The sequence below is a fragment of the Parasteatoda tepidariorum genome, chromosome 6 (genome assembly GCF_982258835.1).
Source record: "Parasteatoda tepidariorum strain Cologne lab strain chromosome 6, Ptep-v5.0, whole genome shotgun sequence".
Lineage (NCBI taxonomy): Eukaryota > Metazoa > Arthropoda > Arachnida > Araneae > Theridiidae > Parasteatoda > Parasteatoda tepidariorum.
The window spans coordinates 22,515,603-22,535,335 of NC_141760.1; the positions used below are offsets into that span (position 1 = coordinate 22,515,603).

Here is a 19,733-nt window from a genome sequence, read left to right on the forward strand (position 1 = left end):
CAGTGTTAGTAATAATTATAACATTTTTAAAAAAATAATAATTTGGTGGATCCTAGAATAGCCCACTGTGTAATCGTAGTAAAAAATAAATTGGTTTGACTCCGACTCCAATAGTTAAAAGAGAGAATATAATTCTTAGACAATGTTCTTAGAGAATATAATTCTTATACGAAAAAAAAAAGGAGATTTTTTAATTTTATAAAAATTAATTTAAATAATACAATATTTATAACAAATATTTATAAGTATGAGAACAAAAATATGAATATCATGACAATCAGTTAAATTATAACTTATTACCAACAAAATTTAACGCATTTCAGTGCTTTTAAGCCTATGATTGATTTATTATTGATTTATTAAACTGTTGATTTGATAGAATTATTTTATTAATGAATGATTTAGTAACAAGTTCTTTTGGTTCTTAAAATGCGAAAGCAAATTTGTTTACCTAATGTAAAAATTTCAAGAAAAAAGATTTGCAAATGAAACCTATCATTTACGATAGTTTCCTGTATATTCATTAGAGAATCTGAAAATAAAATTTTATATATGTACAAGTGTACGTGTGAGATATAATCCAGCTCCATTTTTTTTTTTTTTTTACATAAAAAAATAGTTTTTTTTAAAAATAAAACAATTTTTAAATTTAGATTTTATTTTAATTTAGAATATTTTTAAAATATAATTGTCGTGGTATTTTTTAATAAAATGATGATCATTAAAATTTATCCATTTTTAATTTTTAAATCACATAGTGGGAGTTGCAAAATAATTGTGTTTTTAAAAGCGCAATTTCGCATTTTTAATACTTTGATTTCAATTCAAATATTGAACTAAAAATGAATAATAAAACTCTTTTATAATGCTTACGACATTGTGGTATTGCGCAATTGGTTATAATTATAGTTGGAAATTATATTCAGGATACATTGCCATTTAAAAATAAAAAAAATTGTTAACGATATCGTATATATCGAAAATAATAAATGATGGATAAAAATTATGTAGGCATTATCGGCTATTAACTCATATAATTAAACACGGAAAAATATTTTAAAATAATGGTAAAAATTCAGCACAGCCATTTTTAATAATTTGGGTTTGAAACAGCAAATTAAGTAAATAATCGAACATATTTAAAATAAATAATCTAACACTTTTCTTTAATAACATCATGCAATATGTTTTAAAATTTGAGTATCATTAAATTAAATTAGGTATAGCATACCTGCCAACTCTTCCGGATTTTCCGGAAGATTTTGTTTTCATATTTAAAGTGGTAGTAAATATATACTATTTTTTCTTTTATATACTTAATTTTTAAATGATTTTGGTCACCACTATTCTTACAAAAATTAAGCACATATATTAATATGCGTTACTATCATGGTTGTCAACTTAAGTTTGCTCATATACAACGTATTTGTTTGCTTAAAATTAAAGTTTTAATTCCATTTTAATACTAGTGGGAAAAATGATAATGGAAGGGATTAAAAGTTGGCAGGTATGGTATAGATCTAACCTTGGCAAACAAAAATATAGATATTTTGGTGGCCAAGGATCTAACATTTTAGTAAATTGTGGTGCTGCCATCTATGTCCAAGACTATGTCCGAAATTTTGTCCAAAAAAATTTCCTTTCTTTTCTCTTTAAATTTTCACACATAAATGTAACAATTTCTAATAAATTTATACAAATTTAACCCGAGTAATTTTTCAGAAAAGAAACTAAAACGATACAGGTAGCATATAAAATTACTAACTTGGTAGTAGTTTCTCTTAGAGTAATTCCAATAGAACTAAACTTTCACAACAATGAAATAAGGAGTATTTGGTTCAAACTTACCTGAAAAAGAAATAAAATAATTAAAAAATTATGTTTAGCATGCCCAAAATGTTTTTAAAATAAGCACAGAGATTACAAGCAGAGCAAGCAAAGTGAAAATAAGCATTTTTAGAATATAAATTTTTTGTCAAATAGAGCAATTGAGAACATAACATATTACTATCCAAATATGGATTTTACTACTCTTTAATAGCAGATTACAATACGTAACGCAGATTACCACATGATACAGCAATTCAAGATAAAACATCTTAAGGGGTTGCACATGTTTAAAATTGTCACTTTACTTTAAAAATTGACTGCTAAGTTGAAATATAATTTACAATATAAAATATAATTTTATTCTAATTTTTTTCGCACATTTAATAAGCACAGTTTGAAATGAATAGTAATATATTTAAGTCTCAAATATGCCAATAACTGTCAAAATCTAAATTTTGTTTCAGAATTTTTACTAAAATGACGTGCCTAGTACATATAACAGTAAACGTTATGAATATGATGTAATAAAATTAACAAATATCTGCTTAGTAATGACTGAACATTTTTAAAACACCAAAACAAGATTTAAAAATTTGCAGATTTTTCTATGCTACATTAAGAAAAAGTTACAATAATAATCAGCACAAAAATATTTTTTCAGGACAAAATAATTTGCATTTAAATGTTAGGTTGCAACACTTTCTTTCATTCAGTATATTATTTCAGTATTTTTATAATAAACTTTGTGCTTTAATTTTGAGAAAAATCAATAAAAATGTTAATTTAAAAAATTATTTGAAATGTAAATATCTTACTTCCTAGATAAATCTGTATATTTAAAGTGTAAGAAAAAGAAAACTAAAAAAAAAAATTTAAAGAAGTGCGTGTAAATTATTTTAAAAAGTATGTATTTTTTGCTTAAAATAAAAAGTAATCTTCGTTAAAGCAAAAATATAATAGATAAGAACATTATTAAATTCCTAATGTAAGACTATAAAATAATGTTGCAATATTTTGACACTAGATGGCGACACGATATATTTTTTTAAAAAATCAGACCTTGTTATTTGAAAAAACTTCGCAGTACTTACAAAGAAAAATCGTTTAAAACATTTAATTTTTATTCGATTTCGATTTTTTTTTAAAGCTAGCATGATTTTCTAGAATTATAGTAAAACCTTTTCATAACATTTCATTCAGGATATTCTTAATTCATAGTCAAAATTTATTTCCTGAGGAATGACGCTATTCTTAAGAAGTGTAGAAAAAAAAGAGGGGGGGGGGGAAGAACGCTCAAAGAAATAATATTAAATATTCTACCAGAAATTGCTTTTTTCTTAATTTTAAAAACCAAAAAAATTCGTAAGCTCTTCGTAACTCAACACAAAATATAATCTGAACACAAAAAGTTGCAAAAAAGCTGTTATTATTTTGGCTTAGAAACCGATATGAAAATCTTCCGACTAAGACAATTGCCTTAGTAATATTATTTGTTTGAATATTAATTAATCATAGATAAATAAACAGGCATAAAATTTTTCTTCTATAACTTGCGAAGAAAAAAAACTACCTTCAAGTGTACATAATTTAATATGATAAATAAAAGAAGGTTATATATTCTCAACGAAAACGTTTGATAAGATCTGTCACTGAAAAAAAATTAATTTATGTCAAAAATAATGTTAAAATAATTCGCGTCCAACTTATATAATTTCAGAACGTCCCTAAAAAGAGACTATCAGAAGCAGGTTAAATATCAAATTATTATTATTATTATTATTATTTTTAAAAAAGAAGAAAAGAAAAGGTGATGTTTTAAGTTACGAAATCAGACACAAAAACGTATTTCTCTGAGTAAACATACCTTTTCTTCGACCGATTTGGACTTCTGATCATTAAATTATAGGGAGTAGCCGCAATCTGGGAAATATGGTTCCTATAGTTTGGTCAGGAGAGCGATCCAAAGTTATGGCCCCTTCATAATTATTTTACTTTTTGAGTATTTTGTCATATCTCGATAACTTTTTAAGCGAATTAGAATTTTTTTAAACACAATTGTAATATTTGTTTATCCAACGATACTTCTAAGCAAAGAATAAATTATAGTAAATATTTATTGTTCTTCTTTATTTAAATAGATAATAGTCGAAAAAAATTTGAATTGTATGGTTTAAAATTTTTACATCATTTTAAAAAATGTAATCTTACATGGCAGAATACAAAATGCAAGCTACATCGGTAAAATATTTCTGAGAAATCGAATTTTAAAAAGAGTCTTTTTTTAAAAAAAAATTCGGTCTCCGGAACTACTCGACCGATTTTGCTCAAATGTTGTATTTTGCCATGTAAAATACATTCGTTAAAATGATTCAAAAAACTGTGTACCTTACATTTCCCAACTTTTTCGACTGCTATTAAATAAAAGTATAAATATTTACTAAAAGTTATTTTTTGCATGGAATTATCATTGGATAAACGAATTTTATAACTGTGCGCAAAAATTTTGCAATTCGCTTAAAATGTTCTCGAGATATGGCGAAATACGTAAAGAGCAAAATTAACATTAATGAATCATTAATATTTAAGGTAAAAATTTAACTTAGTTCTGGTTTTCGAACCAGATTATTGGGACGACCCTATTTCCCTGATTGTGACTACCATCTATATTTTATGAGAAAACTGAATTCGTCGAAAAAAAAGTTTTTATTTAGTGAAAGAACGTCTTTGTGTCTGGTTTTGAAACATAAAATATTGCTTGCACTAATTAATTAATATATTTGAGGTCACCAACCTCGAACCATTGAGATAGAACATGATGACTCGATCATTAAATCAAAAGTTATTCAAGATAATAGTCTTTCTCTCTCTCTCTTTTTTTTTTTTTTTTTTTTTTTTTTTTTTTTTTTGCGCACTGTGCTTCGTTACCTCTGAAGTATTCGAAAATTTTATTTTAGACATTTTTAAAAAGAGGCCCACGTGCGCAAATATGGCTCACCAACTGGTAAAGTTTAATCAGAAAATTCCAAGGATAAAAATGAAATTTTTTTTTAAATGTCACCTTAAAATAGTTTAACTGAAATATTATAATCATTAATTAATTTATTAATAAACTTTAGATGGGATAAAAGATTAGAAAAATTTCACAGAAACAATCATCTCAATATAAGAACTTATGAGTAATATTTAGATATGTCACACTTTTTCCAAATTTGACATTTTTACATTTAATTCTCCGAAGTATTCCCATATATATACTTTACAAATTTTCCAAAATTCTCTCTACACTACAGCACGATACACAGAAACATAGTCTTCGTGGAAATAATGGTATTTCTCAATAAAAAATACTCTCGTAAAAACATCTAAAACGTGTATAATAATATTGTAAATGTGCATTATACTTGTAATATAATACGCACCCTGGCAAGAAAAGTGGCGAAAAACAGAAATTTTGAGGTTATGTCAATAAAAAATATACATGAAGTTTCCCATCTAGCTCAAAAAGTATCACATCTCTAACTCGCAATTTATCCAGCTGAGAGCAGTTGTGTCAGTTTTGAGTCTAATTCAGAATAAGGGTTATCATATTCTTCTCAAATGCTGCATTTTAGAGTGAGGACACTTTTCTTGTCGTGGTGCGATACATAAAATGTGTATTATAATATTGCAAAACCCTTCATTTATACGGGTTAGATCAGATGAATATTTAATAAGAAGAAAAAATCACACATGAAATTCGAAATTCAATTTATTTGCACCGAGGAATATCTCAAAAATTTATGGTCATGACTTACACACAACCTGTGAACGCTTTTAATCTGTGTTTTGTTAAGTACTATAAGCAAATATCAATGACATCTTTCAAAAAAATTATATTACCAAGACCAATGATCTTAATTACAATGAATTTGTAGACCAAATTATTTAATGTATTTCAAAATCATCCTATTTACTAAAACACGTAAAATTTGTCCCTAAAATTTAACATTAAAATATACATTAATTTTCTTATCAACAATGGATTTTGTATGCAAGAAGGTTGTGTTTTGCATCTGGTTTAAAGTTACAATTTATTAAAATTAAAATTACATGACTGAATATTAAAACTAATTTTTTTATCATTAATTTATTAAATTTGCATCTTGGTCCGTAGCGTTATCAAACCTACAGCTTGGCACCCATAGGGAAAACAGGGTTTGACATATCTTATTTACACTTTTAATGCTACTTAACAATAAATTCAAAAAAATCTCAAGAACAATTCCTTCTAGCTTTCAGAATAAAATTCGAGGGCCATACCCTTTGTATTTTTAGAAACAAAGGTGTTTGTCCTTGTATAACAAAACAAAATTCGAAAGGTACGTTAATTACAAGAAATGAAGATAGACGAGAAAAAGTTGCTGTGGAGGTCAAAGCGTCAAATTGAAACAGGAAGAGAACGATTTCTTAACTGGCCCAAGATATGTGTTTCAATTGAAGAAAGAATAAAAAAATTTGACAAGAAGTCATATTCTGAACATGGGGGATGGGCCTCTCGGCGAGAATAAGTTCAATGGCACTCCCTTAGATGTTTCCAAAAATATATCAGTGTTTAATGGTGTAATTTATGAATTTATGATGCATTTACTGCCTGCTGTTCAAATAGGAATGATTTCGCAACGAAATACCGAGAGATCGTGAAATCACGGAGCAATTTTGATTTTCTGGGAAAATAAAATGTGATGTATGAAAGAAAATGCTAGGTCATGAATCAGAGATGCACAAATCATGGTCAACATGCAATCCTTTATCGGTATTCTGAATATTTTAAGATATTCCATAAATAGGTGCAGTTTATTAAAAAATGTTTAAAGGTTAAAAAAAAAAATAAATAAATAACGTTTAAAGTAATTTAACCCTACACTTGTATTCCTAAACGACATTCAACTGGATTTAAACTTATAAAAAACGTGTTTTTTTTTTAATCTGCAATTTTTATTTCTTCATTTTTAATTTTTAGTAGTTAAACATTTTGATCAGTTATTCTTTTATAATTTATTTATCTATTTATAATTGCAAATATTTTGTAGTTACTGCTGATAAAAAACTATACCTGATTTTCAGCTCAAGTGGTACGTAGAAACTATAAGATATTTTAATACATAGAGGAGAAATGATTGTAATAGTATCTCTGTAAAAGATTTTTTTTTCTTTCTTTTTTTTAAAAAAAAAAACTTCTTTGTCATCTTACCTATACTACAAAACGAAAAGAGAAAGCGAATTAATCTACTTCTTTCCCACACTTTCGAAATTTTTTTTCTTCCAAAATCGGGATAAATTTTATACACAGTCTATGTTCAAAAGAGAAAAACTAAAGTCCAAGTCTAGTTAACAATGGAGAGATTTCGCATTCTCCCGTAGCATTCCACACGTTCCCGTACGTAGGTACTGCAAAAACTCCAGGAACTAGTAGAGAACCAAATTTGTTTTCTGGCTAATGCTGTGCGTAAATTTTACGTTATAGGCTTCTGTGCTATATACAAAGAACAAGCGCTCATTCTACAATTGAAGCGTTGAGTGAATAAAAGTTCCAAGTGACATTTTAGAAAATTGGCTTCGAAGTTAAGACGATTCTTGGTGCTGAAGTCAACAATTGGCGAAATCTACACTACTCTAAAACTACGATTATAATTTTTAACACTTATTTAAATTGTTAGTGTCATAGCACTCTCGTTCTTTGGCGTTTTTATATGATGCCAAAGGATGGGAGGCTTTTGCAGGTTATTCATCGTCTAATAGTATTAGCTAAATGCATTTTCAACCATCTTCCACTCTGAAAATTCTCAAAATTTTGCATTCAGTGTGTTTATTCACTGTGATCTGCCAAATTTAAAGACTTGGCAGAATAAATTAATTTTGTACGGTTAAAACAAACTTAAATCTATATTTTTTTCCTCAAAATGGCACATAGAATCAATGTTCTAAGTTCTTCACTTCTGTTTCCTTCGCGTGCTAGAATTATACAAGTATTCGAAATTTAAAGAGAACATACTATGTTCTAAGTTCTTCATTCTGAAATTTAGAGAGAACATACAATGTTCTAAGTTCTTCATTTCTGACTATATCCTTCGCGTGCTAGAATTACACAAGTATTCGAAATTTACAAAGAACATAAAACCTTCCAAGACAATTCACGCAAAATAAAATAAAAATCACGAGGCTTAATTATAAAATAATATAGCCAGTTTGGACGGTGTTTAGAACTATAATAAAATAAATGCCTTTAAAAAAAATGAAATACATCGATATATATATTTTTAACAACCTTTATTAAATATTGCCTAAAGGTAATAACGCACGTAATTTATAGAAAATATTAACTTATTATCTGGCAATTGACCCGGTTTTTTACGTATCATATCCTGACCCTAGTCGAGACACCGAGAAACATGCATTTAAGATAAGGATGCTTTGGTTAAAAGCCAATCAATGATAAAAGAAAAGTTGTTGAGAGGCTTTTTGATCCGCAAAAGTAGGCAAAGAATCAAAAGAGGACGGCGCCAACAAAAATGGTCGATAAAAGAAAGAGACAGTCGGACGGCCTTTAACTTGGGGTTTCACATAAAATTCTTGAAGAGCTCTTTGCAATTTACCGCCTAATGTAGAAACACAAAAGAATTCAGAAAAGGCATAGGGCACTCGCGAATTGGAATAAGAGATAAATAACATAGTATTACAAAATGTAAAAATCAATAGTTCTTCATTGCTTCGATTAGAATTCCATCTAGGTTTGAATGGACTTATACAAAATATACTTTTATTTTATTTATTCGAATTTTAAGAAAGTATGCTAACTACAGTCTTAGTGTTTAAATCCTTTTAGAAAACTATTATTTTTATGCTATTGATAGTTTGATATAACTTTCCAAAACCTTTAATAAATAAAAGAAAGAAAAATCGATTCTTTAAGTTTAAGAGGAAGATTAAAGAGTTTAAAAATTTTAAGAATTTGAAATAATCTTTTTTTTTCTTTTATGCTTAAAAACTTAATAGGTGCATTTATACCTGTTTGATGAAATGATTAAAACGCTAAAATAGAAAGCTTTTGAGTAAGAAAAATACCTATAATCGAAACTGGAATTATTGCGTAGTGTAGTTCACCGCATGCGTTCAGAATACTTAAAACCATCATTCTGGAAACTCAAGTCGGCCCTAATTACTCTGACCAATTAACTTTAAATTAAAATAGCATATTTAAAATATTATTATTATTTCTAGAGGTTTGTATGGTTGTTTTAATTTTATTGAATTTTTTATTCTATTCCTTATCTTTGGCTATTAAAAAAAAAAGGGGGGGGGAACAGTGGCGTAGCTAGGTAACCAAGGGCCCTGGGGCAAATTAAAAAATGGGACCCCAAGGCTATGTAAACTGATTAGGTTTCATCAAATAAAAATATGAAATATACCAATACTTTAAAAATGCTAAGCTACTTAAGCTCTTTTTTGTGCACTGCAGGGCAGGTAATAAAAATATTAAACAGTAACAACGTAAATTACAATTAATACTTGGTGTAGGTTTGGCTAATAAAACGAAATAGAGAAGATTCAAGGGTTTATTATATAAAGGTCGGGCCTACCAACTGACTAAATAACAATTATATTTACAATTTTTTCCTAGCTTTAGTTTTCGCAAAAGTATCAATGACTTCGTTTAAATCCAGGCTTGATGTGCTTTTGTTTTCAATTTTGCTATTAGCGATAAATGTCGGAGTCGAATTTGGCCCATATTATTTCTTAAATAATTTTTTATTATTTTTAATTTGCTAAGTGACCTTTCAGCTGCTTCAGAAGTGACAGGAATTGTAAAGAATAACAACATTGCTGTAAATACTTCCGTTAGGTCGCATTCTAGCACTCCATATTCGCTCATTATTTCCTTACATAATTGGTGAACAGTCCGTGCTTGAGTTAGTTGAGGTAAAAGTAGGCGGTAAATATTAATAAATTGAAGTGAAAAATTAGGGCCTATTATATCTGAATATTTTCTTTGGAATTCGTCACTCTTTTGTAATAAAGTTGCTTCATCAACATGTAATAAAAATGTTGGTGTTAGAAAATCGAATATATGACAGACTGCACTCATACCAATAAAACGTGTATCTAATTGAGATATTACTGTATCTAGTACATTATTGAAAATCTCAATTTTAAATATTTTTTCTCGGTTTGGAAATCGGTGATCAGCAGCTAATTCATCAAAATGTTTTTTAACTTTTCTTTGCCTTTTTTCTTGAAAATGGGTATCAATACCATATTTTCTTGCAGTTTCACTGGCTTTGCACTTGAATAATTCGAAATCATTTCTATAAATTTGCAACTTTGCTTTGGTCTCTGCTAAAACTTTACTCGCCTCGCCCAAATTGATGTCGCATTTTTGTAAAGTTTTGGATGCATAATTGATGTCGTTCAATACACTGTGCATGAATTCGCAAAGCAACACGAACTCGAAATTTAGCATTTTTGTTTTAATACTCTTTGCTTCACTACGCTCATCTTTATTAGGACTCTTTAGAACTATTTCTGATAATGCTTTGATAATATCAAAATAACGAAGTTTTATTGCAGATATCGTATTGACCCTACTGGACCATCTAGTCGGATTTAGTTTTTTTAGAGTGGTGTCCGATTCGCCAGTGAATTTTGACAGTAGATCTCAACGGTTGATGCTGTTTCCGAAAAAGTTATACAAATCTTGCAACGTTGCGAAAAATCTGTATTTCCACACAACTGCTAACGGCATGATTTATCACCAAATTTAAATTATGAGTGGCACAATGTACGTACTCTGCGTTAGACTGGATATCCTTAATATGTTTTTGTACACCATTATACACATCCTTATCACACTGACTCCATCATAGCCTTGCCCCACACATTTTTTTAAATCAATATTTTTGTCGATAAATAATGTTGTCACTTGGTTGACTAAATCTACTGCGCCATGTTTGATGGCTGCATAAAAGTCTAGAATCATTTATTTTACTTCTATATCAATTGGCTGTCCATTTTCCGATCTGGTTATTACTGCATACCTCACAACAATGCTTAGCTGATCTACCTTCGATGTGTTGTCCTGTGTTGTATCCATTATGATGGCAAAAAACGGTGACGCTCTAATTTGTTCTAGTAGATGGGTTTCGAGTTTGGTCCCCAAGCTCTCAATCATTTCATTTTGAATTGTTGCACTCAGATATCTTGTAGATCCTAAAAACATAAAAAAACACAATTTCAAAAAAGTCCTGATATTAAACAGTTAATAATTATAAACAAAATAAAACGATAAAAAAACTTAGAAATAATTATTATTACCTTTGGGCATATCCAAAACTTGCCGCAAAATGTGATCATATCGGGCGACAAGCTCTACAAAGGACAGAAAATTTCCGTGGTATCCTTTCTGACTTAAGTCTTCTTGATGTCCTCTCAAAGCCAAAGAACTCTTTGCTAGGGTAAGTATGATATCGAATAACCTTTGAAGAACCATTTTCCAAAGTGATGCTTCTTTGCGAATTTCATTTTCAAGTTCCTTGTTGATAGTATTAGTATCGTTTTTTTTTCTCCAAAATTCATACACAGCACATGCTTCCGAATCGAATGACCACTTGAGCAACTGTGTTGTTTAATTCTTTCTGATAAATGGTTCCAATCTCGAATTCCCGTACACCAAACATTATTCCTTTGTGAAGCAAATAACCAACAGGGTTGACAATAGGCAGCGTCTAGTATTTTGGAATAACACAACCAAAATCGATTAACTGGCCCATATTTAGAGCACGAAACGTAGTACGATTTTGAAAAACACCTATTGTTCTGGTTGATGTCTGTTGGAAAAGGTCCTGAAGGCTGTAAAGGCCCCATATCAAGAATTTGACGTTTTTCGTTATCACTTAATATCTTGTTCGTGAAGTTTCCCAAGTCATAAGAAGATTTGTCGTACACATTTTCGAAAAATGTAGAGGTCTGTGGTTCCTCCAAACCCTCCGCTCTTATGTGTGTCATGCAAACATCATCCACGTTCACATGATTGGCGGCGGAGGTATCTCCAACTGCAATAATTGTCGAATCTTCTTTAGAAGGCTTCTCAACCAACACTGCAGTTACCACATTATTTGAGTCACTATCAATAGAAATATTTTGGCGAGATGTACTTGCAGAAGGCTGACTAAAAACCTTGACAATTTTGGGCAATTTTTGTTTACTAGCTTCTCTTTCTTGGCGTTGTTTGCGTTTAAATGCACCACTGGGTTTCTTCTTTTTATCCATAATTTTAGTTTTCTAATTTATTTAAACAATACAATATAAGATTGTGCTCGAGTAGGTAGGTACTCACTGTTCACTGACGACGTTAAAAGTAAAATAAAAGGAAAGAGAAACACAATGATACGCTACAAGTGTCGTTGGCGCATTTTGTCATCCCGTCGGAGGCATGCGAGAGAGAGAAAGGTAGATGTATGTTTGATATAGGTGGCTGGGTGGCGCAGTTGGTTTGTCGTCGGCCTTCTGAGCCCAAGTCTGCGGGTTCGATCCCCGGCCTAGACACCGGATTTTCGGGATGCAGAAAGTCCTCAGCGGCCATGTCGTATGATTATGCGGCATGTAAAAGATCCCTGGAGTGCCTTATTGGCTCTAGGCATTTCCGGCAAAATTAAAATCCTAGTGCACTTTATCATCCAACTAGAGTCTCGGTGCTGCCATCTAGTGTGGCAGAAACTAGACGTCCAAATTAACATGACCAACGGTATCTCACCCATTATGGTGGTCCTGAAAGAGTGGATACCACCTCTGGAGAATGCACTAGGTCTGCTTATCGGCAAGACCGATTGTGCAGATCATTGGAAATATAAAAAAAAAAAAAATGTTTGATATAATCGGGAGAGGGTCTCCCTTGGTATTCTAAGAGCTGGAAGCTCTTACTGGAAAACAATGCCTATTTCTTTTGTTTTTAAATAAAGTAAAGTTTTATTGTTTTAAAAATCTGGTCTGTTTATTTATTGGAAAGGAAAGGCATTACAGAGACCATGAACGATCTCCTGCCCACGGAACTGAATTAATGTACCTACTGCAGGTGACTTGCATTTTTTCACGATATTTCGCGTTATACAATGAGCTGTAGCCGAAATCTATAGACTTGACACGATTTATTGACTTAACGGACATTAATATAAGTGGTAAAATCAAATAAAATTGAACCACTATATTGACCAGTACAAAAAAGTTTATTGACATTAGCTTACTTACTCCTGATACAGCATTAATTTTTTAACCGTTCTCGAAAAAAAAATCTTAACTTTAACACATCGATGAATAATAAAACGCACATATCACTATCCGTCAAATTGACAACACTGCCAGCCTACAGAAAGAGTTTAGGGGAATTCCCTAGGCATAACTTTCGATTTTCTCTCAACTGAGTTGTCATGATTAAAGTGGGGTTGCAACCTTTCATATTTATTTTGAAAATGGGAGAAATTTCCAAAAATTCAGTTCGATCGAGATTTCTGGTAAGGATTCGAGGGCCCCCTGACCTTGAGGGCCCCGGGGCACTGCCCCGCCTAGCCCCTAGGTAGCTACGCCACTGGGGGGGAAGCGCGTCCTTCTAGTAAAGATTAGCATATTAAAAAAAATCCTACGGATTTTGGTATTTCTGTAGCTTTTTTTGTAGATAGTAAAAAAAATTATTTAGCTTAATTTAAAAATGTTACTGGTTCAGCTTGGAAAAAAATCTTTTTACAGAAAATCTTTACATCCGTTATTAGAAAAAAGCATTATTTTTATAGTTTACATGTTGTATAAGGTAAGATCCTTTTAAGAATTATGATTTATTCCATTATCTCGTTGAAAAAAATTCCCAATATATATTCCAAAAAATCGCTAGAGAGTACAATTTCCTGTAAGAACAGTGGTTCCCAAAAGATGTTCCAAGGAACCCAAGGGTTTCGTGGCAGGATCATTGAGACTTCGAGATTTCGGAATTTTTTTCCACCCAGTTATGATTTCTGAAAGCTGCATTTATATAGAAATCATTCAATATCAATTAATTCATTGTTTACCTAATATTTCGGTCATTTTTAAGATAATATTTGAATAAAATGCCAATGGAAAAAATTACAATTTTACGTTTATTCTGATAACAATACTTTGAATATTATATGAAAGAAATATGCATTTATAAAAAATGACAGTAATATTTCCCTTCGATGTTTTCAAATACACTAACCGAATTGTATAGCCAAGAAATATGTTTTCTCGGTAACTATTTTCAACGTCTACAACAGTTCTTGTTCGTGATTACTTCAATGAAAACAAATAATTCGTCGTGATTTATTCAATTTAATTCAGAACTAGACAAGTAAAGACCCGCGATTTCAACAGTCCAACATAAAATTTAATTTTCAAACTATTATTGGCCGGGATAGCCTGGTTGGTAGGGCGCTGGCAGGGGTCTGTCCAGACATTTTGTGAAAGGTCCGTTTTTCGTGAAATTGTGAAAAAATTACTCACATTCTTTCAACCAGGGTCCGCTTTTATGAATTTGTGCAAATAGGGTCCGCTATTGCAAAAAAAAAAAAAAAAAAAAAAAAAAAAAATTTTCAAGGAGTTTTTAAATTGCAAAGACATACAAGATTATGCTCAACACTGTAAAATTATAATTAAAAAACTTAAATTTTAAAAAATAAACAACAATTGCTGCTTCTAAATTAGAGATGCAACATACAAATATTTGGTATTTAGCTTATACTGCTGAACGCAGAATATTAATTTCGGACGAATAATGGAAGAATCGTCTGCCGAAGACAAAACTTAATTCGTTTACATCCATCTTTCTTGTTTTTTGCCCTGGAAAGGGTTTATTCGATTAACAAAATAATAATAAAGATAAAAAAATTTGTGAAGGATCCGATTAAAAGAAAAATCATTTTGTGAAGGGTCCGTTTTTAAGTTAAAATATTTTGTGAAGGGTCCGTTTTTAAGTTAAAATATTTTGTGAAGGGTCCGTTTTTATGAAAAGATATTTTGTGAAGGGTCCGTTAACGGACCCAAATTTCTTCTAAACAGACCCCTGGCTGGACTAACATTCCTGAGAAAAAAAAGTTCTAATCCAGCCTAACGACGGCGTGTAGTAAATGATGACCGGTGAACATTAAATCTGCAGGGTCACAAGGTCCTCCATCGATAACAAATACCTCTATACCTCTGAGAGATCTGCAAAATCAAGGTGAGAAAGATATTCAACAAGATTCCATCTCATACCCCTTTTATTCTATGATACTCTCATCATAATCCAGTCAATAACAATTAAAACGATCGTTGGAGAAAGTATAAAACCCTTTCTAACACCCGAAAAATGCAATAATGATCAGTCGATTCTACTTTTTAGTTTGACGCTCTTTCCCCCCCCCCTCCTCACTATCTTTTGTTTCTTTCTACCTATCAATGTTGCAAACTACAAGTGTACAAGTAACTACACTTTCAATTCAACGGATTTAAAATAAGAAAAGTAAACTATAAAGAGAATATTTTTATACAATATGTTCTAAACGGACTTCATCTGTCATCATTATATTTCGGCTGAGATTCATGTACCGAAACGGATCACGAAATTCCACTTAAATTTTATTCCCAGGTTCTAATGCTGCTTTAGAAACAAAAGTAAGGGCTACAATAGCGCCACTTAACGATCCAATAAAAACCTTGTCAGAAAAAATACAAAAATACAATTCGCAAGGGAAATAATTTTTTTAAAAATGTATTGTAAAAAGGAGTAGAGTGATTTAATACTCTTTTTAAAGGTTAATTTCTTTGTTAAATTTCAACATAGATTTCTAAATATTTTACTAAATATATTTGTACGATTCTTTTTTAATGTACTAAATACAACTTCATTCAAAATGGTAAAGAAAATTTAAAAAAAAAAAATAAAAAAAAAAAAAAAAAATAATAATAATAAAAAAAAAAAAATAAAAAAAAAACGGTTTTCTGAGGCATAAAGAGAATATTTTGCTAACTTTGTGATTCACATTATGTAGCCTAAAAAAATCGACTAAATTTTATTTTAGCATATAATAAACCTTCTTCGAATACTGATGCAAAAAGTTTCAAAATATCCCAAAAATATTTACCTTTCAATGACTAAATCCTTTTAAAAAAATTATTCGGAGAAGAAAAAAATTACGATATAAATGAATTAAATTAATTATTAAAATTACGAGTAACCACATCCTTATTTAATTCCGTTAATAATTTAATTCTATTTATTAATTTAATTCTATTATTATTAATTGAATCCTATTTATTATTAATTCAATTCTATTTATTATTATTTTAATTCTATTTATTATAAATTTAATTCTGTTATTGGTATTTATTATATTGTTATTCTTCAAAATGAATCATTAAAATTAACATTGAACAAATTATAAAAATTTTTATTAGGAAGTATGATCTTTTATTTTTTCTCTTCTCATTTTATTTGATTCCTCTCTGACCAGAGGACGTCAGGTGATTCGAGCATGTCCAATATAATTCCCTTTTTTGGTCTTTGGTTAAGAATTGGCTCCTTTTCACTATCATCAACATTATTTTACGAGCACTTAGAAAAATCTTTCCAACGGCAACTATTCACCTCATTATGGTGGTAGCAAATTTGAACCACATTATAGTTCAAAACGCTCAAAAATTTATACTGGTATAGGCATAAGCCAACGGTTCCCAAATGCTGTTCCATGGAACCATAGGGTTCCGTAAAAGGGCTAAAGTGGTTCCAAGAGTTAGAACTTTTTTTAAACCAGTAATACTTTTTGAAATCTATATTTATACTGAGATCCAATCAATAATTCGTCCCGCAGTGGACTGATCGTTAAGACACGGTTCCATTTACATTTGTCTTTCGTTTAATGGGAAGGGTTTCTTCAATTAACAAAACAATAATGAAGTCCGCTTAAGAGTATTATTAAATGAAGAAAACTTCGTTCATAACATCAGGATTCCGCGGAGAGAGGGTCGATCATTTAGGGTAATATAGCCGAAAAAATTGGAAACCTCTGCTATTAACCACCAAGACGGTTTTTATGTTTGTAAACAAATAACAAATGAACATTTAAAAAAAAAAAAATTCAAATGAACCATCTGCTAGAATGGAGGTCAATTCACAAACGATCTAACTTTACTCTATATCAATAATAAAAAGCTGCGGTAATGAAACACAAAACTCATGACAGAAGCAATCATCGTTCTCACGTCTTTTATCCCACCGAAAACAAACAATGAAGTCATTTGTCGTTTAAACCAGATTAGTCAACAAGTTACCAAGTGATAAATTCGCGACAGTCACAAACAACACAAGACTGTTTCTTCAAATGAAAGACAGAAAGAGAGTGAAGAAAAGAAAAGAAAAAAGAAGCAACCTACAGGAACTGAGCTGGCGAAACATAATAAAAAGATCCCCAAAGCACTGTAGTACACTCACCAACCTTTGCTGAAGCGTGGGAGTTTCCAAAAATAAAGTCCACTCTAGAGAAGTGGAAACTTTTCTGAAAACTTTCATTTTCAGTTTCCTTTCTTCTGAAGTTGAAGTGTGTGCCCCCCCTTTCGTAGCCGTAACCAATTACCGAAATTGGCGGAACGGTAAAACAGTCGTCTCTAAATGACGGGAAAACATACCGACAGGAGGTGGCGGCTGCGGTAAATATTTAAGAAAGAGTCGCTTCCTTTGACCATTTTTTTCTTCTTCCGTTTCTTGATACAGGTACTACTTAATATAAATTGCTAACTAGCGTGCAAAAGTTTTTGGTCAATCGGTAGAAGACATATTTGCCAGCCTGATTTTTTTTTATTTATTTATTTATTTTTTTTAAATATAAAAGAAACTTTCTTTTATTAATTTTGTAAGCTAGGTTCTCATAGTTCTTAATAGAACGCCATACCACACGGGAGAAACTTTTCCTCGTAAATTCTCTTTTTCCTTCATAACTAATTTAAAATTTAAAGTATAAAAGACATAAGTTCAGGCAAACCAGAGTAAGCCATAAAGTTTATTTTTGGATCTTCTCATAATTTATTTTCATTTTAAATTTCATTTCAAATTATTGGATCTTCTCATAATTTATTTTCATTTTAATTTCATTCCAAACTATTGGATCTTCTCATAATTTATTTTTATTTTAATTTCATTCCAAACTATTGGATCTTCTCATAATTTATTTTCATTTTAATTTCATTCCAAACTATTGGATCTTCTCATAATTTATTTTCATTTTAATTTTTAAAAAAATTTCTTTCCAGTGTTTGATACTTCAAGGCTTACTCCATGTTTGTCTGAACTCACTTTTTGTATACTTTAAATTAGTTATAAAGGTGGGGGAAAAAATTGTGATGAAAAGTTTCTCTCGTGGTATGGCAACCCAACGTTATCTGTTATACTTGATTTCCGAATTTTTTATTTTCTTTCTATTTGTTCGTAAATGTAACCTTCTTCATATAAAATTTAAATCTTTTCAAGTAGCTCAGTTGAATACACTGAAAAGTTAAATTGTTATTATAAAATCTTTCATAGTTAGACTTAAAATTTTTTGTCAAAAAATATATTTTATTATTTATAAAAAAAGTTATTTTGCTACACAACAGAGATTTTGAAATCAAGCAAAAAAGATTTAATTTGAAAAAAAGAAAAATAAAAATTATTCAATGTAATTATTATTTTTTATTTTGAGTAATCTTTTTTTGTTATAAGTTGTACGAAATACATATTATAAAATAAGAACAAACAACACATTATCATATTAAAATTTGACCATATTTTCAAAAGATCATTTGTAATTTTTTCACATTGAAACAAAAAAAAAAAAAAACAAAAAAAAAAGGAATAACATTTATTTATGATTTAGGAATATTATGTTACAATGTATGCTGTTTTCCAAGGTAAATCTAATAAATTTTGATTGCCTGGTAAAAGAAATTATATGGTAAATTAACATTGTATCGACTTGGTTTTTCAGCTGATGATTTCGAAATTAGAATTAGATTCATTTATAATTCTTACGCTACTTATGAAACAAAAACGCTACTTTCACATTGTTTTAATATTATTCTTCCACCTTCTCCAATTCGTATAGACTACAAGAATTAGTATAAGTAATAAATTTTATGAAGCAAAAAAGCATTACATAATTAATTATTTATTATAAATATAATACAGAATTCAAGCTTCTGAAATATTGAAATATACCTGCATCATCACATAAAATGATAAATTAAAGTTTTTCATATCACCATAGCCAACTTCTTAACATCTTTTTAACTTTTTTTTACATTGTAATTTCTCCTTTTTTTCACTAAGAAAATTTGTGAATTTGGTATGCTTTGATTTTAGTTTAAGTTTATATACAATGAAATGAAATTATTTATTTAAAAAATAAACTAATTTTAAAATATTATTTAAAATGATTTTATTTAATTAACAACAATTATGTGGTCTTAGTCAGATTTGTAGACAAATCCATGACTAGTTAGTGACCATCAACGAATATTTGATCCACAATAATCGCTTGAGTTTTAGAATATATTCAATCTATATACTTCATATTAAATTGAAAACAATTTGAAATCATCCATTTATTTTTGTTGCAAAAAAAAAAATCTTTCGAAATTTTTCATGTTGAAATTTTGAATTGCCACAAAATATTGATAAACAGTAAAAATGATTTACAAAAATTGTCAGTTACAAATAACAATTATTAAATTAATTAGTAAAAGTATAGTATCCCGATGTTTAAAAATAAAATATAAAAAAATGCTTTTTATAAGAATGCAAATTAAAGTAAACCATTTGGTGAAAATTCAGAAGTTAGGGCAATTTTTACAATAAC

General features: G+C 29.5%; 1 protein-coding gene across 5 annotated transcripts in view; it reads right to left on the bottom strand.

Annotated features, from left to right (window-relative positions):
* esn (espinas) overlaps positions 1–19,733 on the bottom strand; it is a 213,112-nt gene that overhangs the window by 111,104 nt on the left and 82,275 nt on the right. Inside the window, exon 3 of one of the 5 annotated variants that reach the window (XM_087165534.1) lies at positions 1,766–1,848. The exons of the other annotated variants lie outside the window; for them this stretch is intronic. The gene's annotated coding sequence lies outside the window, so the exon portion shown is untranslated. The remainder of the gene's footprint in view (positions 1–1,765; positions 1,849–19,733) is intronic. 5 annotated transcript variants of the gene reach the window in all.